General features: G+C 36.2%; 1 long non-coding RNA gene across 2 annotated transcripts in view; it reads left to right on the forward strand.

Annotated features, from left to right (window-relative positions):
- Nucleotides 1–27,070, forward strand: part of LOC144307180 (uncharacterized) — an 87,232-nt gene that overhangs the window by 40,160 nt on the left and 20,002 nt on the right. For both annotated transcript variants that reach the window (XR_013374108.1, XR_013374109.1), the window contains exons 4-5: nt 5,187–5,363; nt 6,752–6,878. This is a non-coding gene — a long non-coding RNA (uncharacterized LOC144307180). The remainder of the gene's footprint in view (nt 1–5,186; nt 5,364–6,751; nt 6,879–27,070) is intronic.

Here is a 27,070-nt window from a genome sequence, read left to right on the forward strand (position 1 = left end):
TACTTAGTTTCCTGGCTTACCCAGCATCTCTCTTCCACAGGGCACTTGTTTGATGCCCTTAGATGCTAACCCCATAAAGCTAGTATATTTACTTCTCATAGCAGTGCTTTCATATTTATAATGAGTCAATTATAAGTGACATTTCTGAATTCCAAGGCTAAAGAGAAACAGTTACAGTCTTCTAAAGAAAAAACTATTACTTACAGAGAAAATATGATAATTCTAGCATTGGGCTTTGCTTTATCAATGATGAGGAAAAAACACCTACAGACTGTTGAGAGGCCTGGAATTCAAGAAACTTAATACACCTAAGCTAGCTAGCATTCCTCTAAAAGTGTAAATGAGGGAACTTTTTGACACATGAAGATTTAGATGGATCATGAATCCTATCTAAAGAAAATACATGGAGTTGTAATTTAGTCAAATGACAACTTAGAAGAGCTTTTCAAGATAGAGGAAATGAGGAAGAGAAGAAAGCATAACAAGGACTCTGGCTAAATATACATGATTAAATCTAAATTGGGCATTTGAAAAAGAGGTGTTACATGAGAATTCTTGAAATATCTAAGCTTATACTCTAAGGGAAAGCTTAATTACTATGTAAGCTTCTAGTTAATAGCATTTTACTAATCTAGGTTTTTAGGGCCAGGTGGGTGGAAAGTATGAAGGAGGAAAACTCAGTCTTCTCCATAAATATTTTTTAAAAAAACTTACTTATTTTAGAGAGTGAGCAAGCAGGGGGAGAGGGAGAAGGAGAGCGTCTCAAGCAGATTCCCCCAGAGTGCAGAGCCTAATGCAGGGCTCAATCTCACAGGCCTGAAATCATGACCTGAGTCAAAATCAAGAGTGACGCTTACTGACTGAATTACCCAGATTCCCCTTCTTAGTAAATATTTTTAGAGCATTATAGGGTTTCAGGCATTGAACAGACAAATGCACCTTTTATAGTATATACATTCTAGTAAACACACAATCACAGGTCAGTGAGATAATTTGAGTATTAAGTATTCTGAAGCAGTTAAATTAGGGCTGATCATATAGCAGTTGAAAAGTGGGGGTAGCTGCTGTAGACTGAATAGTTTAGAGAGTACCTCTTCGAAGGCATTGACTTCCGATCTGAGACTTGAATGAGAAAGAAGAAATCAAATACACTGGGAAAAGGATGATCAATTGGTTCTGATCCTTGTATCTTCCAACTGTAAACTTCATACATATTTTGATCCTGATGGCTGCTGTGACCTCTGGGTAACTGGGTTTAGTTACAACTTGGATTCTTGGAATACTTGTGCAGAATTTCCTTTCCAGTGGACTAAGCTTATTCTTGGAGTTATAAAGCATTGCATATGGAGAACTTGGAATTTCATGGTTTTTCTGACCTTTAAGAGGTGAGGGAAGATTAAGGAATGGGCTATCTTTCCTGCCTCTGAGACCTGAGTGTAGGAGACCACAGAGAACATGAAAGACTCTTGAGTGGAAAACAGCATAGTTTTATGCCTCAAGTCCAAGGGAGTAGAGTCTTTTACCTTCTGCCAGCAGGCTTTCTGCTTTTTAATATACTTCAAAAAAAAAAAAAAAAAAAAAGGTGTCAATGAGCCATTGAAGATAGAGTCATCTAGGGCTCCTGAGTGGCTTAGTCAATTAAGCATCTGACTTGATTTCAGCTCAGGTCATGATCTCAGGGTTGTGAGATTGAGCCCCATGTTGGGTTCCATGTTCAGCAGAGAGTCTACTTGAGATTGTCCCTCCCTCTCCCTCTGCCCCTACCCCTCTTGGGTTTGCACATGTTCAGGCACACGTGTGCATGTTCACTCACTCTCTCGAATAAAAAAAATAAATCTTTAAAAAAGTCATCTAAGGGAGGCTCAGAAGCCAGAGAAATAAGCTGAACAGTCAGATGGCCAATGTTACTACTTCCTGAAGGACATGATTAAAATTTGAATTAAGCACTTAAGATTCAAATACAGTGGGGACAAACACTATTTGGATCTAAAGCCATGATTTTTCCATCAGCATTATTAGTAGACTATTGTTATAGCTTGAATGACCTGGGAAAATTTCAAGAAACACATTAAAGCACAGCAAAAATGAAATGATGAGGACCATAAGGGAAAAGATAAAAGAAGTGAAAAACAGCTACAGAAGTTGTAACCTGGATCAGGAATACCAGAAGATAGAAATAAAACAGGCATTAATTAAAATGAGAATAAAACTCCCCCAGACAGAATAGCTATCTTACAAAGAACCAGACTGAGCTATACTTCTTATAACATCAAAAGTCAGAAAAACACAGAACAACGTTTACAAATGACAGAGTAAAGAACTGTATCAACAAATTTATTCAGCCAAGGAATCAGGCACATGTTAAGGAAAAAGGAAGCCTTTGAAAGATGTCAGAGTGTATGTATCAGTCAGGACAGTCTTATCTATGCTGTGCTACCAGTCTCCAAATCTGAGTTAACACAAAAGCTTATTTCATATTCTTGCTATACATTCTGCATAGGTTAACATGACGGTCTGCAAAGGAACTCTGATCTGTTTTAATGAATATATTCATGATTACTGTAGTAATGTTTTTTATGGGATCATTCCTTTCCTATCACTCCCTATTACATTTCCTTGACTAAAGTGTGTCATGTTCCACATGACCTACTTCAACGGGAGCAGGGAAGTGTAATTCTATGATGTGTCTGGGAGGAAGAGAATCTGAATATTTATGAAAAAGCATTAATGGCTATCATTAATTTATCACCTATATATTGTGTCTGAGGAAAATAATGAAGAGTTTGATCAAACAATAAATGTATCCATAGGCCTCAAACTGAAGAAAGATGAAAGAATAGTGAGCAGTACTTATGTATCTACTTATGTGTGTACATGTGTGTGTAGTTTTGTTTGTAAACATAAATGGATGAGGAGAATGCTTAAAAATATTACTGGATTAGACACTCTAAGGGAAATTTTCAATACATATAAGCCACCTCTAAAATCTAGTGTGTGGCAGTGAGGGCAGGAAATAAAAGAATTGCAAAGTACTTGAGAGAAGAGAAAGTGAAGGAAAGAAAGGAATCATTTAAAGTAGGGAAGGAAGGAGAGCAAGAGTAGACCTGGTGTAGTTACAGTGTAGGATACATTGCATCATGGGGAAGGAGATGGTGTCTTTTCTCAAGTAATTATGGAAATTATGGAGTTAGATGTATATGATGCATGTGGACAGTCAGTAGTCACCAAAATGAAGTCAGAATTTCCATAGAAAGGGGAGAGGCTAGAATGATGAACAGTTTGATCAAACCAGAAAAAAAAAAAGGAGGAAAAAGATGAACTATTAAATTAAGCCTAAAAGCAGAACCATAAAATAAGTATCTTTCATATGACAGTACATGTGAATGGATCAAATTTTCCCATGAGTTTCAGTCGTAAAACATAGCTCAAGTCTGTGCTGTTCACATCCCCCTTCCCCAAGAAAATTGGTAGTTTATTTTTTTATTTTTTTATTTTTTTTAAATTTTTTTTATTTATTTATGATAGTCACACAGAGAGAGGAGAGAGGCTGAGACACAGGCAAAGGGAGAAGCAGGCTCCATGCACCGGGAGCCCGACGTGGGATTCGATCCCAGGTCTCCAGGATCGCGCCCTGGGCCAAAGGCAGGCGCCAAACCGCTGCGCCACCCAGGGATCCCGAAAATTGGTAGTTTAGTTTAACAGTAAGTAGGGAAAGAATGCTGGGCATTTTCAAACCAAAAGATGTCAGAATTGATAATGCAAATAATAAATGTCAAATTTATGGTTAAAAGCATTAAATAATGACATGATCGAATGATAAAAGGCAAAATAAGGAACAAAGCTTCTATTTATACACACACATACCCACATGCAACACTAGAAGAAACGTAAGGCAAATTCTTAAAGGCCATGTATGGTGAGAAAGCAAAAACCAGAGAGGGGAGGAAGCTGTGAAAGATGATTGCACCAAGGGTATCTGCTGATTCTTGATCATTTATGAATTATATGTAAGACTAGAATTTTATATATAGATACTCTGAAAGGAAACATAAGGACTCTGGATCAGAAAACAGATTATTAACAAAGCATCTTAGCACTGATTTTCTAAGCTACAGTCTTCACAGGGCAACATGATAGTATTGTGGTATTGCCCTGTGATACTGGAGAGGAACCTCAAAATCTGGAGACTTGAAGCTCTATAGGATGGCTGGCACATTATCCCTTCTTTTCTGAGGTGGGGAAAGAGGAGGGGGTAGAGGGAAAGGGAGACCCTATTGTGAAATATAAGCATTTAGAAGATAAATCTCTAGATCTTTCTGGAGCAATACAGTGTCTGAAGCTTCCAAGACATGTTTGATACTCTGTTCTCTTTTGATAAAGTTCACCAGTGTTCTTATTTCAGAAAGTCTGAACTCTGCAGACATGTGGGATTATTCATGAAAAATGGTCTTGAAACAGGCCTGTTGGGGACCTGGGTGGCTCAGTTGGTTAAGTGTCTGCCTTTTGCTCAGATCTTGATCCCAGGATCTAGGAATCAAGCCCCACACTGGACTCCCTGCTTAGCATGGAGTCTGTTTCTCCCTCTGCCCCTCCCCCTGCTCATTTGCCCTCACTCTTGTGCACGTGCTCTCTCTCTCTCTCTCAAATCTTTCAAACAAAACAAAACAACCCCCCCCCCCAAAAAAAAAAAAAACCCAGGTTGGTTATACCTTAAAATGCATGGGGAAAAACAAAGACGTTTCTTGAAGAATGCACTTTAAACCCAAACCTCAAGAATATTCAGTGATAATTTTGCAAATAAGATGAGCTTATCAATTAAGAGACAAAAGGAGATAGAAAGTATCACAAAATTAGCCCAAACAGCAAACTATGCAATATCAAAGTTTGCAGGTAAAACAATTTGTATATGTACAATAAAAACTGTGAATGTCTAATGTTTAAAGAAACAAAAAAGATATATTTAAGATCAAAGAAAAATAAACTATCAAAAAATAACCAATGAGATGGTAAAATAGCCATATAGAGTTTATAGAGGAACTTCAGTAATGGAAGTGAAATTTTATTGGATAGTTTAAACTGTTCAGACACAGTTGAAGAAAGAATGACCACAAACAGAATTAACAGCAGAGAGAGACAAAGCAATGGGAAATAAACTAACTTCTCTTAATCTTTTTTTTTTTTTTTAGAAAGTTTTATTAATAGAAATCCAAGAGGAACAAAGGAGAACAGTAGAAAAACTTCAGAGCAGGCAAAGGGAGGATTAAGGGACGATAGATTGCAGACTTGGTTTTGATTTGCATTGCTGTTCCAGAGTACAAAAATACCTTCAAAGGCCTAATAGAAGAGAAAAAGAAGATATGCCAGTAAGTAAACCACCTTTCAGGAACAAGGGCAAACTATTTTAAAGAAATAAAATTGGGTGTCTATACCAGTTTTTCACATATATAAAACCTGTAGCTTAGAAAGCAACATAATAATTATTACAGAAGCAAGCACCAGGAAGGCAAAAAGGAATGGCTAGGAAAGAAATCTGTGAATGGTAAATAGAAACAAATGCTGTTAAAGAAAAGTGTCTGATTTTTGTGAGTTTTAAAAACAAGATAGAATATGGACAGAAATAAGCTATTGGATAAAGTGGTAGACCAGAGCTAACAGTTAAAACATTTAAAGGTTGGCAGACCACGTAGCAGAAGGAATAAAAATACTAATTCTAAATTTGTAAAACTTACCTGTGTTTACCGAATTATTTTAGGGCAGGTCTGAGAGAACAGAAACAATAAAAATTAATAGAAAAATGAAATGAAGGGCAGAACTCAAATGATAATAGGAAATGAAGAAAATAGAACAGAAAGGCAGAGCAAATAAAAAGCAGAGTGTTAGAAATGAATCCATACATTAGTAATAGCCATATGTATAATTCCTAATGTAAAGGACAAAAATTAGACTAAAAATAACCCCAGTAGAGCTCTTGTGGATGAAACTAAAACATTGGTGTACCAAAAGGGTTTGAAGTGAAAGGAATGGAGAAAGTAACTTAAAAAAAAAAAAAAAAAAGCTGGTGTAGTTATTCAAATATAACAGTCTTTCAAACAAATATTGTTAGAGATAGTGGATCATATTCCATATTGATGAATGATTAACATTCATAGATCAAACAATGTATATAGTAATAGCTTTAAAAATATGAAAAGCAAAAACTGACAAGCACAAAGCAAATGACTTTGAGGACGATGGGAGACTCAATACAACTGTTTCTGTAATTGTTAAGCAGACAAGACATCAGGATATAAGAGACTTGAACGATGCAATTAGCAGTATTGATCCTAGTAGACATATGGAGGAACACTGCACAAAACAATCGAATATGTGTACTTGTCAAGCATGTAGGAAACACTTATGTAAAATGACCCTTTAGGAGGCCTTGTGCCATCACTATATTTCAAATGATTGAGCTTATAGAGACCACACTCTTACCACAGTTCAATTAATTAAAAATGGCTAACATAAAGGTAACTAAAAACTCCCATGGTAGAGAATGCTAATTATTTCTCAGTATCCATTCCCTCTTCTTACTTTAGGAGTAGAACTCAGTATTTAGCTAGAAACATGGTAGTTCTACCTGCTTTGCAACTAGGTCTGGAGATCTTTTTCAGGTGGAGGCACTTGGTGTAACTTCCTGGTGACTTGTTTTAGAAAGAAAATGGCTTTTAACTTTTTTTTTTCTTTGTCTTGTCCATGGGATGGAATGTAGATGGAGTGTTGGTGAGGCGACTTTGCTCTGCTAAGGAGAGCAGCATCCTAGGAGAGCAACAAAATGGACAGACTCGTTGAACATCACATTCCGTTCAATCTGGCTTGCTCACCTGCCTCTGAAAGAAGTATGCTTCATTTTTTTTTAAAGCTTATTTTTAGGTTATGTTATAGCAGCTTAGTTCATGTCATAATTAATCAAGTTCCCACATATATGGAAACTAAAAAAAAAACACCTTTCTAAACAATTCATAAATTGAAGAAATTGTAATGGAAACTAGACTATACTTAGAACTAAAGTCAGGAAGAAAATAGGTATATACCTTCCTGTGTGTGTGTGGGATGCCACTAAAAGAGTCTTTATAGTCTTTATAGTATTTATAGTCTTAAGTGCCTGTCCAATAGAAAAGAAAGGTTGAAATTTAATAAACTATCCTCCTCAGATCACCGCCTCACTTTGCTTAGTCTGACCCCTTGTGCTGGATATCTCACTGTGTGGATGCCCTTTTCACTTTGCTAGGACTCTGGCATCTTTTTTTTTTTTTTTTTCCCCCAACTGCCTTGAATATTTTCCTTGTTCTCCACCTGATGGCTTTAGCACTGGATTGTTCACAACTGGAAGGGAAGGGAAAAGAAGGAATGGGAAAAGGAAGAGAAATAAACCCAACTGTCGTTCCTTCATTCCCCCCACTCCCCAGAGCCAAATAATCTCTAACTAAAATCTGACATAGAGGTCATAAAATAGAAAACTGCGGGCCTTCATGAACACAGATGCAAAATACCTAACTTAAATATTAGAACTTGAATCAAAATACTTTTTTAAGAGGACACGAAAAGAGATCATGACCAAGTTGGATTTATTTTAGGAATTCAGTATTCACTTGGTATTAGAAACAGAGTCAGTGTAAAGCATCGTGTTCAAAGAATAAATGACAAAAATCCTATAATCCCAATAGAAATAGGAAAAGAATTTGTCATACTTCAGTATTCATCCAGAGTAAAAAGTTTAACAAACCAGGAATAGAAGTAAACTTCCTTAATCTGATGACTACCTACAAAAATTCTACAGTGGATCAAATGCATGAGAAGATGCTCAATATCTCTAATAATCAGGGAGATGCAAATAGAAATCACCCTGTGATCACCTCCCACCTGTCAGGATGGCTAAAATCAAAACCACAAGAAATACCAGATATGGAGAAAAAATTCTTGTACATTGTTGATGAGAAGGCAAGCTGGTACAGCCACTGTAGAAATCAAAATGGAAGTTCCTCAAATTAGAATTACCATATCATCCAGTAATTTCACTACAAGGTATTTATCCAAAAAAGACAAAAACATTAAAATATACATGCATCCCAATATTTATTGCAGCCTATTTACAATAGCCAAGAGCAGAAAGCAACCCAAGTGTCCATTAGTAGATGAGTAAGTAAAGAAGATGTGGCACATCAATAATGGAATATTACTCAGCAGTAAAGAACAATATCTTGCTATTTGCAACATGGGGAGAGCTAGAGGGTGTAACATTAAATGAAATAAGTCAGAGACAAATACCATATAATTTCACTCATGCATGGAATTTGAGAAACAAATTCCCTTTTTAAATATAGAGAACAAACTGGTGTTTGCCAGAGAGGAAGTGGTTGGGTAGATGAGTGAAATAGGTGAAGGGAATTAAGAATATGATACTATCTGTTAATCATGTTTGAATAAGAAAATCCTGTAGCAGGAATGATAGCTGGAGGTACAGTGTCAAATACATTTTCTCTGAAATGAAGAATGAGACTAGAATGCTTGCTGTCACCACTTGTATGCATTGTTATATGGGAGGTCCTAATCTATGACCTAAACCAGAAAAGTCAGAAAGATAGGCAGGGGCCAGAATATATTGTCTAAGTACCTAGTTTTTTAAAAAAAGTCTTTAAATATATTTATCACTTAATGTTTTTGTGTGTGTAAATTATCAAAAATCCTTTAGGGGAATAAGGTAGGTAGAGGAAATTAAAGATGCGTACAAATTATTTGTTTTTACTAATCTCAAGACTCCCAATTCCTCTCCCCCGTGGATCTGGGCTGGCCTTAGTGACTTGTTTGACCAGAATATGGCACAAGTGATGCACTGGGACTTCTGAGGCTAAATCATAAAATAACCTTGCAAGTTTTACTTGGGCTTCTTGGAACACTGTCTCTAGAAACCCTGAGCCACAGCATAAGTCCTAAGTTGAGGACTCTGAGACCTTCAGTACTGGAGAGAACACAGAGGTGTTCAGGTGAACAGTCCAAACTGAGCCAGGCTGTGTCAAGGTGCCAGACATGGGAGTGAGGCCATCTTGGACTCTTTGATCAGCCCATCACCTAGCTGAATGCTGTTGAGTAACCTCTGTAGGTGTCACATGGAACAGAATACCTGATCTGAGCTCTGCTTGAATTCTTGACCCACAGGACAATCAGCTCTAATTAAAAGACGAAGTCACTAATTTCTGTAGCAGTTCATTTTACAACAAAAGATAACCAGCATATAGGGGTAACATAGGAGTAAGTGCAAAAAATGTAGCTTCTAAATAGAGATGTGGATACTTTCTCTTTAAATTTTATTATGCCGTTTCTCTTAGTTCTTTGTGAATTCCTGTATATATATATTTTTTTAGAATTCAAGTTTACTCAGCTGGACTAATTTTATTGTACCAGCGTGGCAGACTTAAAATAATTCTTCCAGAATGACAGTGTGTTTCTATTTAAATATTAATTTTCCCTGAAAAAGGCTTCACCTAGAGTTTAATAAGTGTTCTTTGATTAAACTCACTCATTGTTCATTTCTTGAAATGCAAGGTTAGATCGAGCAGAAAGAAGACATAAGCCTGATAATTTTTCATGTTAGAAATGATTTAAATTAGTTCATCTGTAGGATCCACTAAGGCTAGGCTTGTTGAGATAAATGTGTCTCTAATTATGTGTTTAGTATCCTAGACAGGAAGTGTTGACCTCTCTGTCAGATGATTTAGCTGAATACATTGTTCAAACATTTCCCTTAAAATATGGAGCATCCAAGTCAAGAAGTAACGCATGATAGGTTTTGAAGCTTGGTGTGATGAACAACATTTGTTTAATTCTTTAAAATCTTCAGAATAGCTGAAACACGAAAAATGACTTTCTATGATAATGCTGAGACTTAAAATAATCAGGTGGAAATACTCAAAATTCCTAGAATCAAGTCTGGTTTGTAATTATAGGTGGCCTTAGATGGAAAGCTCCTTAGAGGTTTTGTGCATACAATCTGGTGTGGCAAAAATGGTCCAAGTCTTGAAAGTCCAGGTGCTTAGGCTTTAGTCTCTTCTCCATATTCTTTGGCTTAAGGAAAATCCTCCCTATCCCCTACTCTGGGCTTTAGTTTTTTTTTCATCTGTCAAGTGAAGAGGGTTGGTTTAGCATCAAAGAAATTGGAAGACCTGGAAGGAAGCTGAGGAGCCATATAATTTAACTTCATTTTACAGGTGAAGAAAGAGACACCCACTGTACAGAGGGTGACTACATAATTAATAACCAAACTGAGATATTTTGAGAGTGAGATGAGGCCCTAAAATAACAAAAATCCCGTGAGAGGAACATCTTAATTTTTTGATGAAAAATTAAGTTGGTAGGACTATGCTATAGCTCTATCCAAAAATTTATCAAGAATAAGGTCCTTAAAATTCTAAATCTATGTACATTAAAACAAAAAAGACTTCATGTTCATAATCTAAATATTAAAACTAATATAAGGAGGATAATCTTGGTATCTTAAATGAATCTGTATCTAATAGATCAGTGGTGTGACTTCTAAAAAAATTTCCTCCCCAAACTGCTTTATTCTTAGTTTTCTTATAAAATTGAGTTGCATATTAAGGATAATAGGCTTCATAGATTGTTGCAGAATTTTGAGTCTAATTTTTCTGTAGGTTCAGAAATCAGAAATTTAAAATTAAAATTGGGATTTCCATTGAAAGATTCCTCCCACAGTGTAAAATAATATAAAGCACAATTCATAAATTCCTAAATTAAGTCCTGTCCCCTATTCAGTTCTCATCATTTTTTCAGTCCTACCTCAGTTGCATTGGGCCAATTAAATTCTTAATGTAAGATTTGTTTTCAATAATTACAATTAACTAAAAACTTAAAAAGCCAAAATATCTTGATGCTCCATTTACTAGTACTTCGATTAAATATTTCCAGGTGATGTAAAGAAAATGTAAATGACATTTAGAGGGCTGATTAGAAAAAAAGAAAGTCACTGTTGGACATATAACTTAAACAAATTGGTTCTTTAAACTAATTTGTATGTCAAATGTTATAATTACTACTAAAACGTAGTTGATGGCCAACAAAAGAGGAAGCATGTGCTGCCCTGAATATATTTTTGTATTTAACACAGGAATTATTAAAAACATCTGTCTCTGTCTACCTTAGGACTCAGTCAACTTTTTATGTAAAGAGACAGATGAGTATTTAAGACCAAGTGGGCCAGATGATCTCTGGCGTAACTACTCACCTTTGTCACTGTAGCAGGAGAGCGACCATAGACAACAGTAACCCAAAGGGCGTGGTTGCACATACTGGTTTCCTGGGACTCCTGTAACAAAGTACTACCCATTGGTTGGCTTAAAACAACAAATTTACTCCCTCACATTTTGGAGGCTACGAATCCAAAGTCAAGATGTTGGCAAAGTTGGTTCCTTCTATAGATTTTGAGGGGAGAATATGCTCCATATGTGTCTCCTAGCTTCTGGTGGGTGGTGGTTGGCAATATTTGGCATTTCTTGATTTATGGCGGCATAAGTACCCAATCTCTGTCTCTGTCATATGGTTTTCTCCCTGTGTGTCCATCTCTGCATCTCTGGGACTATGTGCAAATTTCTTTCTTATAAACATACCAGTTATTAGCGCTCCTCCTTGTTCATTATAAGCTCATCTTGATTACTATAAAGGTCTCCTTTCCAAGGAAGGCCACATTCATAAGTACTTGGGATTAAGACTAGAACATATCTTTTTGAGGGATACAATTCTATCAACTACACTGTGTTCCAGTAAAATTTTATTTACAAAATTAGATGGAAAGATAGTTTTTTGCCTATGGCTCCTAGTTTTCCCTGCCCTAACGGAACTTTAAATGCAGTAAAATACTTGTACATTTTCTTTTTTTTTTTTTAATTTTTTTTTTTTTAATTTATTTATGATAGTCACAGAGAGAGAAAGAGAGACAGAGACACAGGCAGAGGGAGAAGCAGGCTCCATGCACCGGGGAGCCTGACGTGGGACTCGATCCCGGGTCTCCAGGATCGCGCCCTGGGCCAAAGGCAGGCGCCAAACTGCTGCGCCACCCAGGGATCCCTGTACATTTTCACATGTACAGATTTTTACCTTGATTGGTAGACTATTTCACCTTATTACACGCAGTTATAAACGATATAGTCATGCAGCCTATTTCAAGTACATTCCTACTCATAAGTTTCTCAATTTGGTAAGAATGTTTTTTACTATAATGCTATATCTACTAAAATTTGTGTTCATATTAGTATGACAAACACATACTTTTACATGTGTTCATTAACTTTTTAAATGAATTTCAATAGCATTCAGAATTTCAAATGTTCTTATTTTATGAAATCTCCAAAAGCCTTTCTTACATTCCTTGAAATGGTTGAAGACTTTGAACCATGATTAGAGTTAACTGATTTTTAATATATATTATGTCATTCATCTGTTAAAATTGATGTACCAGTATTGATAATTGTCATGAACTGTAGTTCATAGTTTACATTAAAGTTCACTTTATGGATTGTATGGTTCTGTGGGCTTTGACACATGTATAATGATATGCTTCCACTATTGCTGTTTGATGCAGGAGAGTTTCACCATCTTAAAAATCTTAGTCTTTTCCTTCCTTGTTAACTGATTTTTAAAACCCATCTGATGATACTGGTGTAAAACTGGCATCATTGAATTGTTGTTATCCTAATGGAACAAAAGCAATAATAGCTATTGCTTCAATTTTCTTTTTGCACAAGAAAACTTGGAATTGAAAATAAGCAAAAATATCTTAGAAGAATAACATTTCATCTGAGGGGATGGGATAACAGGGTGATGGGCATTAAGGAAGGTATGTGCTGTAATGAGCACTGGGTGTTGTATGAATCACCGAACTCGACCTCTGAAACTAATGATACATTAGATGTTATTAATTGAATTTAAGTAAAATAAAAAAGTCCTGCTTCTCAGAGTGATATGTAAACTCCTCTTGTGTAGCTAAATGTGTTAAGTCATTACCTCCTGGTATAGCTTTACTGAAATAGTTAGAACTTTTGAAGTTGACATTGGTTCTTCTATAGTTTTGTCTTCTGATTTTTTTTCCCCAAGGTTGGTTTAACACAATAGCTCTTGTGGGGGATGGTAAATGCTGATATTTTATGTAATTTATACTTGATAATTAGCCTTGACAATGGAATTTAACTAAATTTTCATTAACCATGTATCTTTAAAAATGCTGAAAAGATTAATTGAAGAAAAGTTATGAAACCAAAAAAGTTCTGGAATTTATACTACACAGTAAATAAGACCACACAGCAAGAGCATATTCAGGTTGCATTTTTAAATTCTATTTCATTTTAATTCCAGTGTAGTCAACATTTGATATTCCATTAGTTTCAGGTGTACAGTAGTGTGATTCAATAATTCCATACATCACCCGGTGCTCATCACAAGTACACTCCTTAATCCCCTATTTCACTCTCATCTACCTCCCTTCTAGTAACCATAGTTGAGAATCTGTTTCTTGGTTTCTTTTCTTTGCTTGTTTGTTTCTTAAATTCCACATGTGAGTAAAATCAATGATATTTGTCTTTCTCTGACTTACTTCACTTAGATCTAGATCCATCCATGTGGCAAGTGGCAAAATTTCATTGCTTATTATGGCTGAATAATATTCCTCTGTGTGTGTGTGTGTGTGTGTGTGTGTACACACTTCTTCATTCATCAACTGATGGACACTTGGTACTTTCATAATTTTGGCTATTGTAAATAATGAGGTGCATGTATAAATATAGTGATGCACATGTATCCCTTTGAATTGGTGTTTTTGTATTTTTTTTGGTGAATAGTAGTGCGATTGCTGAATTGTTGGATAGTGTTTAACTTTTTGAGGGGCCTCCATACTGTTTTCCATAGTGGCTGTACCAGTTTGCATTCCCACCAACAGTACATGAGGTTTCCTATTTCTCCACATCCGTGACAACACTTGTTTCTTGTGATTTGACTAGCCATCCTGATAGGTGTGAGATGATATCTCATTGTAGTGTTGATTTCTATTTCCTTGAGGACATTGAGCATCTTTTCATTGTCTGTTGGTCATCTGTATGTCTTTGGAGAAATGTGTGTGTCTTCTGCCCATTTTTTAATTGGCTTTTTTGGGTTTTGGGTGTTGAGTTGTGTAAGTTCTTGATTATATTTTGAATGCTAACCCTTTATTGGCTATGTCATTTGCAAATATCTTCTCCTATTCCATAGGTAGCCTTTTAGTTTTGTGGATTGTTTCCTTTCCTGTGCAGAAACTTTTCATTTTGATGGAGTCTTAAAAGTTTATGTTTGCCTTTTTCCCCCCTTTGCCTCAGAAGGCATATCTAGAAGAATGTTGCGGTGAACAGTGTCAGAAATTACTGCCTATGCTCTCTTCTAGGATTTTTATGGCTTCAAGATCTCATATTTAGGTCTTAAATCTATTTTTGAATCTATTTTTGTGCATGGGGTAAGAAAGTGGCTCATTTTCATTTTTTTCCATGTAGCTGTCCAGTTTTCCCAACATCATTCACCGAGACTTTTTCCTATTGCATATTCTTTGTTTGTTGAAGATTAATGGACTATATAATTGTAGGTTTTGTGCCAATACCACACTGCTTTACTATAGCTTTGTAATTTAACTTGAAGTCTGGAATTGTGATACCTCCAGCTTTGCTTTTCTTTTTCAAGATTGCTTTGGCTAGTAGCATCTTTTTCTGTTACATGTAAATTTTAGGATTGTTTCAGTTCTGTATTTTGATAAAGATTGCATTAAATGCATAGATTGCTTTGGGTAGTGTAGACATTTTCACAGTATTCTTCTAATCCATGAGCATGGATTGTCTTCAATTTCATTCATCAGTGTTTTATAGTTTTCTGAGTGTGGGCTTTTACCTCTTTGTTTAGGTTTGTTCCCAGGCATCTTATTTTTGGTGCTATTGTAAATGGGATCATTTTCTTAATTTCTCTTCAGATCACATTTTTTAATACTCTGTAATAAGATTGCTTGGCCTCTATTTCTCACAAGGTTGTTATGCATTTCTGGCCTGTAGTATCTTTCCAGTGATCTCATCAATTGATAGCTGCCTGATTTCTTGCAAAAAAAAATTTGGACTGTGGTATGAGCTATATCTAACCTGAATAGTACAGTTGACTGGCAGGAGCAGCAGCATCAAATACTTTTCTCTCCTGCCACTATGACCAGGGGAAAATGGCTGTTCCTAGTCTCTCCCGGTTGCTCATTTTGCTTGTTAGTATTAGCAAGGACCCTGCACACAGTCCTTGAAATGGAAAAGTTAGCTATGATGCATTTAAAAAGAGCCGATAAGAAAGATGGGTTACCTGTATTTATCTTGCAGATTTTTATAAAACTATGTTAGTGTGAACACTGTTCATCCTATGTGCATCTCCCAGACTATCAGGTGAGATCATGGCAGGAGCTGCATGTATAAAGAATTGACCAGACCCTTTTAAGAAAATTTGTTTTAATGCAACTACTACTAGTATTTCACTTAAAAATCCAAAATAAACAGCTTCCCACATGGAGGACAGCAGGTGTAAATTGTGGCTATTGTGGATGACTGGGATGTATAGACATCCTTAGTATAAGGTCACGTGGGAAAGATGGACTTTTAGAATCTGGAGCCTAACAGAGGTTTTATTTTTATAAAAGTGTACTTTTGGGCTTCATTTCTGTATGTTATCTCCTAGGGTATTTAGTTTTCTATAAATTAATTTGCCTAAAACATTTCCCTAAAGTAATTTTTCCCTCCCTTGGAATATGTTTAGCTTGAAGCAGGTTAAAGAAAACTGCTTTCTTCTGGAGAGTACAGCACACTTAGTCCCTGGAGGAATGTAAAAGATCTTTTCCTAAGCTAGTGGTTCTCAAACCCTAGTTTGTTTAAGAATCACCTACTGTGCTTATTAAAACTGTAAATTCCTGGGCCTCATTGGTGGTAAAAATTAAAAGTGCAATTACATTTGGGACATTTTAAAGTTACTGACTTACTGGCTGCCTACTCCTTTTTCTACTTTGAAATGCATTTCTTTCCTTTCTTCCATGTAACAAATATTTACTGAGTATTTATTTTGTATCAAGCAGCATCTGAGCATTCCTGATAAATAGGTAAGGTGTCTCAAAACATCAGAGGTCTCAGAATAAAATAAGGAATAAATGTTTAGTGTATTACCTAGAAGAAATCTAGTTCCCTGGAGGAAGTGATATATATTTTGGGCTATTTTAAAATTTGCTTCGAGCACTTGAGTGTGATTAAGGGAAGGATGTATGGACACCGTGAAAGAAATAGTAATAGAATATGTTAAATGTGTATATAGCTAACATTTCTAATCTTTTAAGTGTATATTTCAGAATATCAACGATTCTTTTTTTAGAGCTCACTAAAAAACTTTCCTTAAACACAATAATTTTCATAGTTTCTTATGAGTTTATTCCTTAGAAAAGACTTAATAACATCTTTTATGGTAATCACATGATGATAGCAAACCTAGATACTTAAAATATCAATGATTCAGTAAAATTGAAAAGCTTTAACTGAGGATATTCTATTGATAAAGACTGAAAATAAGTGATTTTTTTTGTCAGTGAAGATTAGACTAAAATAGAAACCATTTTACTTCTAGTAAAATGTAAATTGGAAATGTATGGTGCCATTATTTAATATGCAATATAACTGTGGAATGATCCACCTTAGAACTACTTCTCATTGCAGTTACTTTTTTGGAAAATCAAAACCATTTTTTGTTGCATGTCACTTTTCCCCAGAAGGTGGTCTGATGGCACAGCTTATGAAGATGACATAAACTAGATAACTGTATCATACTAATGAAAGCAGAGACTTGCTGTATAGTTTACTTGTGACTGCTGGCCTAGGTGCCACATGCTACTCATCACAAAAGTAACATCAGTTTGAAAGTATGGGGGAAGCAGTTCAAATTCATGTTTGTTCCCAAAATAGTTTGAATTTTGTTTTTCTGTTGCGTCAGAAACTTTTCACTTTTGATAAAGGTAACATAACTTTGCACTCAGATTTAGTGTATATTTGGTATTTTTAATCTCCTAAAAAATATTAGTGGGGCTTAAGAATTATTTAGATACCTGGTTGAAAACTGCAAGTAATAAGGATGAGAGAAGGAAGTGCTAACAGTTCAAAGAGCCCAATTAAATGATGTCTATTGGATGCAGCAACGACTTGGTGATGTATTGACCACATACCCGTGTTCAATGGCCTAGTCAAGTCCAATTTGGAGGTCACTTTTGAAAGAGTGATAAGGAAGCCTCTAAATGAGATTCCCTGTGCTATTTGGCACCATCAGTGGAGGCAGATTCGTATAGGAAGTGGAAAACTTTCTAACAGTGAAGATTTTGAGTGGAGAGAACTGAATTGACACAGAGAGTAAATAAGTATTGTATTCTCCCAGTCAGAGCATTGACTCAAGACCTTTGGGTGCCAGGACCTTAGATCGTCCAAGTAGGCTGCTACGAGGGAAGTACTTAGCTGTGCACATCTTTTCTTTTGCACAAGAGGCGTGGCAGGATATTATTTTCCCCATGGTTATATCTAGTTATCCCATGGCTCCTCTTCCATTAGCACAGCTTAATTATAAGCTCTGGATGGCTTCAGAGGAAAACCTCTACTTTTGAAAACAGAGAAAAGCCTCCATAGCCTCAAATCTGGACTCAGTGAGGGGGTGGGGGATGTAGCAGAGAAAAAGCAAATGATTGTGAGGAAGGGCTTCAGGGTGCTGAGATGAAGTAAATATTTTCCTACCTGGGGTATGGTGAAGAGAATAAGACATGAAGTGAGGAGACCTTAACCCCTAAGTGGGTCTTTGAAAAATGAGGTTAGACTCTATAATGTAGTGAGAGGAAATGACGGAAACCTAGAGAGGTTCTGGAGTTCCCAGAGCAATAGGGACTTCTGCTTCTGTGCCCCCAGGAGAGCTCAGGGAGGTTATAAAGAACCAAGTTCCATATTGCCCAGCATGAATTGGGGGGCAGAAGAAGGATCACCCTTGACTGAGATGTGTCTGGAAAAAAGCAGTAAGAATCCCCAGACCTGGAGGGATCTAGGAGATCAAGACCAAAGACAAGACCAGAATAGGAACATTCCAGAAGATGCTAGCATGAACCAGATGACTGTCAAAGACAAATCTCTGATTCCCCTCAACAAAGACTTGGACTTAGATGTACCTGTGTTTTCCCATGACTATAGCATTTTCCCCAGTGAACTGAGGTTAAATGAAGGGGGCTCAGTGTAGAATAGGTGAGTCATTGCTCACCTGAGATTGCGGATTGAGATTTGTTTTTGTTCTAGATGGATAATTTCTTGATGGTAGAAAATGTCTTTTTCATCTCTTCTATCTTCATACTATCTAGTATATTTGCATCTACTAATAGATTTTTATTTAGCACTTGCTAAGTGCTAAGGAAGTTAGAATTAGTTCTTGCCCTCACGGAACTCCCTGTTAGACTGCAGGCTGGACAAGACCTATACGTGGACAACCAATTGTGATATCGTGTGATAAGCACAGTGCTCAAGGAGTAAAGGTGGCACTAAGAACGTGGTGATTTACTCTGGGTGGAAGAGAAGTCAAGGAATGCTTCAGAGAAAGTAGCTTGTTAAGGACCCTTTAAGGATGAATAGGAACTTGCCAAGTAGTTCAGCAGAGAAAAAATTTCTCAGGAATGGGAGACCTTGAAAAGGGTGCAAAGTAATGATTTCTTTTCTTTTTCTTCTTCTTTTTTTTTAAGGGAATGGAAGCAAAAATAACTGTTGTAAGCATGAGTTTACTTTCTGTTTGATCTTGTTTTGTGGGTGGTGGTAAGACCCAAAGGAAATAAGGTTTGTAAAGCTACTCAGAAATGACACAAGTGCAAGGTTGTGATGTTTAATAAAAACTTAATAAATATCAGTAGTGTCATTTGCCCTTAAAATTTTTGTGCCTTGTTACTTTTTTACCCCTTTCTTTATTTAAAAAAAGGCCATCTTTGCAATCTTAAATTTCCTAGTTTTTCTGCTGCTGAAATGAAACCATCCTGTCATTTACAAAATGCTTGTGTCCAAGAATAATAGAGAAAAAAATCTTTGACTTATATGCTAATAGCTAGTGTGCATATACCCATTCTCTTAGTTTTTAAAAAGGTTCTGGAGAATTTCAAATTGCACATAATTACATTGTCTTTGCCCATTTTAATGCTGAAAAACCAGAAGCAGTTAGGACATTAACTTTGAACATTAGAATAAATCTGTAATGGCAAAGTCAATGCAGTTCTTCCCAAAATGGAAGACCTAAGTGGATGTCAATTAACATCACTTGTAGGAACATGAGTATTAATGCATTATTTAAAAGGGGAATTTAAAAACTGAAACAATTGAAATACTCCTTTCTTTATCATCTTATTTGTTTTCTAGAAGATTTCAAAATGCTTACTATCATACCACATGTTGTTGCTTCTGTTTGACCAAATTTGACTGAATTGCTAAAACTAAAATTAACATGAAAGAGGGTATAAAGACAGATTTAAGGTGGACATGAGTGATAAACCAGTAATTCAATTTGAAGAATTTGATTTTCTCTCCTTTTTTATTAGATTTTGACCAAAAATCTCATGCTTACTACCCAGAACTTGGAGATCATCAAAATCCTGCCTTTCTGTAAGGATAACAACAGAATGAACTGTCCATGAGAATTTAGGAAAATCTAGAATGACTTACACAGTCCAAAGTTTGGTAGCAAATATATTTTTATAGAATCCCAAGAAAAATGTCATATATAGCTGTACTAGAAATACTACATCAGAACCGTTTTTTTCTGATACAAATTTCAACACTTAACATTGCTAATTTTATTAGAATCCTTTAAAATATGCTTGACTCTTACCAGTAGATTTGTAACTCTTTAGATACCTTGAGTATTGGGCTTTCTTAACTCTTGATTTTCTTACTACTAGGAAACGGCAATTTATGTTTGTCTTATTGTTAGGAATTAAGATAGATTTTGCTTGTTTACCCACACATACTTTCAGCATTCTGTATTGAACACACAGGTTTCAGACAAGGATTAGTTGTAACTCAGTAGCAGTGGCAGTAATTAAAAGCATGGGCTTTTGGAGGGAAATGGATAAATGTTGCAGTTCCAGTTCTCTTCAGCATGTGTGACGTTAGACATGGTATTAATCTTTCTTAGCTTTTCCTTGATCTGTTAAGGGGAGAGAGTACCTACCTACCTTATATGGTTGTAAAAATGAAATGAGAATACTTGTACTCAAAAAGCCAGAGTTTGAATGTCATTTAATCTTTGTCCATTTTTTTCATTAGTAAAATGAACTAAAATGCCCGTCTTATCTACTTCACTGTATTGTGAAGATAAAAGGTACAATATATTAATTCACTTTGTAAACCCTGCAGCACTGGAGGGAGAGGCTCTATTGCATTATGTCCATGGCCTAGATCTCTATCATATAGACCTAGGATGATCAATAGATTTGTTGAATGACTCATTAATGAATAGTTTTCTCAGAAGCTTGTTGCTAGGATTACATAAAAAAAGCATATGAAGGGTTAGCACAGTGTTGGATTCTTGGTAAAATATTCAATATATGAGAGTTGTTGCTATATTATGGCTATTGTGTGATGTAAATGTAAAATAACAGTAATGTAGGCAAGAATTCTTTTCATCTTAAAAAGGTTCCAAATATGCAACAGCATATGGAAGCATTTTAGTTTTAGAATTGGAGAGCACATTGTGCCCCTTTAGCATTATCATATCCTGCCTTATCTTTTTCTTGGGTACATGTGATATTTTCCACCCCTCCCCCAGCCTCAGGTTTGAGGCTTCCTGAAGTTTCAGCGTGTCTATTCTGAATGCCTAGAGGGTTCAGTAGGTCTGATTGCAGTCCCTAGGTTTTTGCCTGGGAAGCTTGGTTAAGATTCAGTATTTGCCTCAAAATGAGACTTGGCCTTCAGAAAGGGCCAAGGCACCCAATTTTTCTCTAGAAGTTTTCAGTCCGTACTGTGTGAGCATGAACATTTGCACTCAGGTCAGAATTCTCCCTTAACCTTGGGTTTATTTAGTATAGCAAGCATTTGTCCTAAAAAGTGGTCTCCTCCTCCATTAGTTTAATGAGAAAGTGAATATAAATTCCCCACGAGAGTGGAAGCACTACAAGGGCAAAGAGGGGGAAGGGGTCTTATCTGAAAAATTCGCTGTTGTCAAGAGGGAAGGAAGGTCAAGTATTACTGGTGTGTGTCGTGTTAACCTAAAATAAAGTGTATTTAAAACTTGATCACTTTTTATGGCATGTATCACAGTCTTTATTCAAAAATTTCTTTTTAAATACTATCCAGACATTTCCAATGCTATTTTCATATCTCTCACTTCCACAAAAAGAGTGGACTGAAAAATTTAAGTTCTGGGCTCAAGAGCTTTGCCCTCTGATTCAGAGTAGCACATAGACTTGTCCCTTGTTAATGCCATCTGATTCCATTATTAGCTTCTTACCTTGGTAACATCATCCATTAATCTCCCATTCCTTGATAACTGAAGTTAAGAACTAGGAGAAAGGCTTGAGGTAAGCATGGGTCATTTTGGGCAGGTACGTGTAAGATTAGCTAATGAGAGACATCCTTGTGTTCGAAGATGCCTTCTGATTACTAGAGCTTATGTGATTCTGAGTCAGTTGAGTAAATATTTAAGTTCCTACTTTTTAGGCTGACAAAACTCCTGTCCTTCAGGATTTCATAGTTGAAGGGCAGAGGTATATGAACAACATCTATTTTAAGGTCCAGAGAAGGGGGATGGGAATTAAAGAAAATCAAGTAGTTCAAAGAGTAGTGTAGCCATGATCCCCAGAGATACAGTAAAAGGACATTGGACCTAGGATTGAGTTTTAGGAGCTGGCTTTAGTAAATCTGTGGGGGTGAGGGAGAGTTATCAGCGAAGATTCAGAGAAATAATAGGATGATTAGAAGAATATATAGTGTTACATAAATTAAAGGTCAGTGTTTGAGAAGGGTACCCTATGCCAGCATAAGAAATAATTCATGAAACAGAGCTGGCAATTGCATTTGGTTTAAAAAGGGGTGACTAATGTGAAAGAGCCTCCTTGTGGGAGGTGATGGTAAAAGCTTTAGATGTTGGGGCTAAAAGCTATGAGTAGGTGGATACAGCAAAGGTAGGTCCAGGGCTGAAAGTAGTTTAACCAAGAAAAAGAATGAAATAGACCAATAGTAGAAAAAAGCCCAAATGAAGATATATTTTAGTGTGTAGTCGATTTGAATTTAATGATCGTTTACTCTAAATTTTGAAGAGCAAAACCAAACATTTTAACTCTCTGCAATTACTTAACTATGTTTGCTGGCAGTTTATTTGCCAACACACTGTTAATTATAGTTTTCATTGGCAAAAATGGTTGTTAATATAGTTAATGAGTAGCCTGTTTGAGGTAAATGGAGCTCATTGGCCTTTGCCTTTGGATGCAACCATTGAACAAGTCATTAACTATTGCTGATGACTAATTTCTTAGAAATTGCTACTTGTTTTATAGCATCAGAGGGGTTGCTCCCTGCATCTTCAGTGAGTAAACAATACACAGAACAGGTTACTAAATATAACAAGTGGGTTTGTGCATGAGAGTCTAACAGTGCAGAATGAGATTCTGGAAGGAGCAGTTGGATCCATTGAAAGGTTGATGTGAACTCACCGTTAGGTCACAGCTTTTCCTAATGGCTGGTATTACCATTATGAAGGAAAGACTGCCATCGAGCCAAACATATTGTCTTTGTCAATAAACCCTATACGAGCTTTTTATCTTGTTTATTTTACAGAATGCTGCGATACAGGCTCTTCAGACTTATTTGATATAAAATACATTTTCCTTTGTTTAGCATTTATTTTTAAACACTAACACACTTTTTGGACATCTATTCAAAGTCAGGTTTGGGTTTTTTTTGGGGGGGCATTAAGTCTATTACATTTTAATAGTTTCTGGAGACAATCTAGGTTAAGCAAGAGCAAAGTGCCATTGTTTGCCTTTAAGGGGGGGAGGGGGTATTCTCTACACATTTTCTTTTTTAACTTTGCACTTTCTTTATATAATAGTTTACATTTTGGCTATTTGCTACCTGGATACTTTCAGGAAGAATGAATTAAATATTCAGGGTGAGTGAGTTAGGTAGAAGATCTGAACTTTTCAGCTGTGAAAACAGGAAAAATATATAACATTTTAACTTGACTGTGGAAGATGATGGTTGCATGTTTCTAATTTGTATGTGTTTCCATCTTTGTGATAAGATGCTTTAATAAATCTCTTAAATATTGAAAAAAAAAGGTCAGAAAGCAACTTTAGAATGCTAAGTGGTGGCATTATCTACTATTTATCCAGTAAGAGGTGAAAGATTCTTCTCAACTATGCTGTGCTGAATTTTTATAACTCAAAAATATGGCTGTGGGCATCCCAAGAGCACATCTTACTATTAAGGGAATGGCAATAAAAGACAAAGGCCATGTGATTCTTCAGGTTGAGGGTTGTTTTGTTTTGATAAAGTTTCTGAGGAAGAGTTGAGTGTTTTCTTCCATAATTGTTGCTTTAAAAAAAACAATCCCAACATTCTAGGTTTTTCAGATATTTAGGGAATTCTAAGGCATACCCGGGGGTTCCTCAAAGTCTTTTCCATCAGGCTGATGGATATTGAAATCAAGCATTTCTCTTGATCAATCCTGCACATCTCAGTAAAACACTGTTTTGTTTTGCTTTTGTCTGGGATTTTGTTGTTAATCTCTGTTAATCAGGGCTCTGGTGATTAAACTTGCTATTTGTTAAAACATAAATAAATGAATGTTCACTTAACAGATTTATAATGAAATGTTTTACAACATGAGATAAGAAGTTAACAAAAAATATACTTAGTGAAAAAGTTGGGAGCTATTGCCAGAGTTTCTCTAATGTCATAGCTTCCTATCTATGCTGGAAATCAGTGATTTTTTTTTTTCTTAAATACTTTTGTAAAAATCTAGTTAATTGACTTTACAATAAACCAAACAGCCTGATGTGTGGAATTGTTTAAATTGCCTGGTTATCTCTTTTATACACAGGATGGGGCTTGAGGAGCCAGCCTCTTCCAGAGCGTTTTGGGAAAGCTGCCCCTCCCACTTTTACCTGCAGCCTTGCTGTGTGAACTTGTGCTGAAGCTGCTAGGGGAGAAAAGGTTTCCTTAGGGAGATGCACTTTAGACAGTGTGAATAATTGGGGTTTTATTTACTGCTGAGAAATAAACACATGCTGGCATTTTTATTACTGTTCCGGGACTTGTATGCATCATTTTCCATGATTGCTGTTGCCCAGCCGGGTTGCTACTTGGGCAATCTGGCAGAGAGAAAATGTTATCTCATTGCAGATTCTCTTTTTAATTATCAGGGATTTGGAATTCCAATCCAAGAGATTAAAGTTGTGCAAATAAATTAAAAAAAATGCACAACACAAATAAAACCTCTAAAAGTCAGTTCCTAGTTTTACTTCTAAGAGTTTTCAAAATCCAGATCACTTCAAGGTCATTTCTGTAATGCAACAATGATAATCTTTGATTATAACATGGAAAAATCTATGGGCTTGATCTAATTTTCCCCCCTTTTTTTGTTCTAAGGTTATTAAGATGAAAATGTTAATCTGTTTTTAGATTCCAATTATCATTGAAACCAGAAAAATTTGGGGACGTGAATGCCCAGTAGCACTTTTACCCATGGGCCATGAGTATTCAAGTTTTTCATATCTTGGTAATTATCAGAAGTAAAAAAAGGCATACCACATTTGTTGAATAGACCATGTACTGTGTTTCTTTAAAAATACAGCACTTCATTAACCCTTATAGATTTTTCACAATTTTTGCCATATGGAATGGCAGAAAATTGAAGTGGAAATGATCTAATTATGAAAGTTATGTGCTGCTTATAATAGCTGTAGGTTAGATTTTCTTCATGCAGTTTAAAATACAGAAGTTCAGTGGTAAACATAGAGTTTCAAAATTAGAATCTTACATTTTTGTTCTGTAGTCAGTCCCTCTTGCATTAATTAAAAAAAAGTTTAATAGAAGTTTCCTAGAATCTTGCTGATTCCATGTGTATGCATACCAGCAGTTATCAAATATTTTGGATAAATGTAAATGTTATAAATCAGGAAAAAGTTACCATCAGGAGATCCTGCAGCTGGTGTTAAACTTGTATTCTATTCCATCCCTCAATATTATCAGTTGTGTGAGACTAGTTATGTTTAATTGCTCAGAGGCTCAGTTTCCCCACATGTAAAATGAAGGGATTGGACTAAGTAGTATCCAGGCTTTTTTCCAGGGTTACCTCTGTGATTTTACTTTTTGGTCACTAATACTAGTTCACTGGAGACTTGGGCTTTTGTTAAGGCAGGTGATAATTCATCTGTTGTATTTGTGAGGAATGGTTAAGTGTGGGCTGCTAGAACCAGACTGCCTCAGTTTGAATCCTGCCTCTGCCACTTAGTAGCTATTTATCTGAGAGCAAGCTCTATTTGTCAGTACTTTTTACGTGCAAAACCAGAATACAGTAATGGGAACTACCTCCCAGGTTTGTGAGAGGATTAAATCAGTCAATTTATATGAAGATGTAGAATAATGCCTGGTCCATAGTCATATTCTATGCATATTACTGTTGTGATTATAGAATGTAAATCAACTTTCAGTACTGGATCCAGGAGCCACACTAGGTGTTTCAGACAGGCATTTAATACGGAAGATTAGGGGCTCATGAAGTGGGGAAAGGGTTTGAATGGGAGTCAGGACTGGCACAGTGGTTCAAGACATACTGTCATAGCTGCAATTCAGAGACCAGGAGGCTGCTATCACTCCTGAGGCTACCTTTGCCCACAGAATGTTGAGTTTGGGTGACTCTGTGACCTTGCTTTCAGCAGAAGCAGTAGCTGGAGGATGTGAGCACATGACATTGGTGGGATTGAAATTGCATCCAGAACCCTGGCTACAGAAGTGTCTGGGGAATGTAGCCTTTACTTTTTTGGCCCCTGCTGTATAGGAATACTGTAGAAGGCAGGAATGGGTGGTGGGTGCTGAACAGCTCTATCTAGCTCTAGCTGCCTAAGTATGTTGTTCTCTTCACAGAGGCCCCCAACTTATGTTTTTTAGAACGAATTCTCTCCGAGATATATTCTCTCCTTAATCCTGCCTCTAACCCTATGAGCTGTGTTAGTATTCCTATCCTCCATTTTGAGAAGAAAACAGGCCTAAAGGAGTTCGGTAACTTGTCCAAACTAAAATGGTAAAAACTAGATGATCTGACTCTAGATCCTGGGCTTGTCTACTGTGCTGCATGTTTTATGGTTTAGAGTTGTACCTTCATGTTCTCTAAGGACAAAAATGACCTCCATCCAGTTCAGCTGTGCACAGCACACTGGATGACTTGAAAGCTAGAAATGTTTTTAGTGAAAATGTTGACATTCATGATTTCTTCAAATAAGATATCCACAAACCATACTGCTGAATAAGATGGTTCTGGGCAGGCAAAGGAGGAGTGAACACATTAAAAAGGACGTAAATGACATACATGTCTAGTGTCTGTGGTCAATTAAATCCTATTAATGGCATCCCAAATGAGCAAAGGCTGGCTACTGAAGGTGTGGCTGGTAATGTCTGAAAAATGACACCTCACTACTGGGTGTCCTAATACATTTCTTCATATGAAACAAATGCATCTTCTGGATTTTCCCTAAATTCTAACATAATTCTACCTTTTAGGATTGCAGAATAGATTATCATTTAATATTATACTTATGAAAAAAATTGAACATAGGTTCTTAAACATGTCTTCAGATTTTTTTCATTCATTCGAGTGCATACTATGTCTTAGATACTATTATATAGGCTGGTAGTGCATTTAATGGAAAAATGCAAGGTTCTAATGATAGCCCCATTCTATAAGGAAGATAGGAAATATGTAAATAAAGGAATGAACAGCA

The sequence above is a fragment of the Canis aureus genome, chromosome 38, assembly GCF_053574225.1.
Source record: "Canis aureus isolate CA01 chromosome 38, VMU_Caureus_v.1.0, whole genome shotgun sequence".
Taxonomy (NCBI): Eukaryota; Metazoa; Chordata; class Mammalia; order Carnivora; family Canidae; genus Canis; species Canis aureus.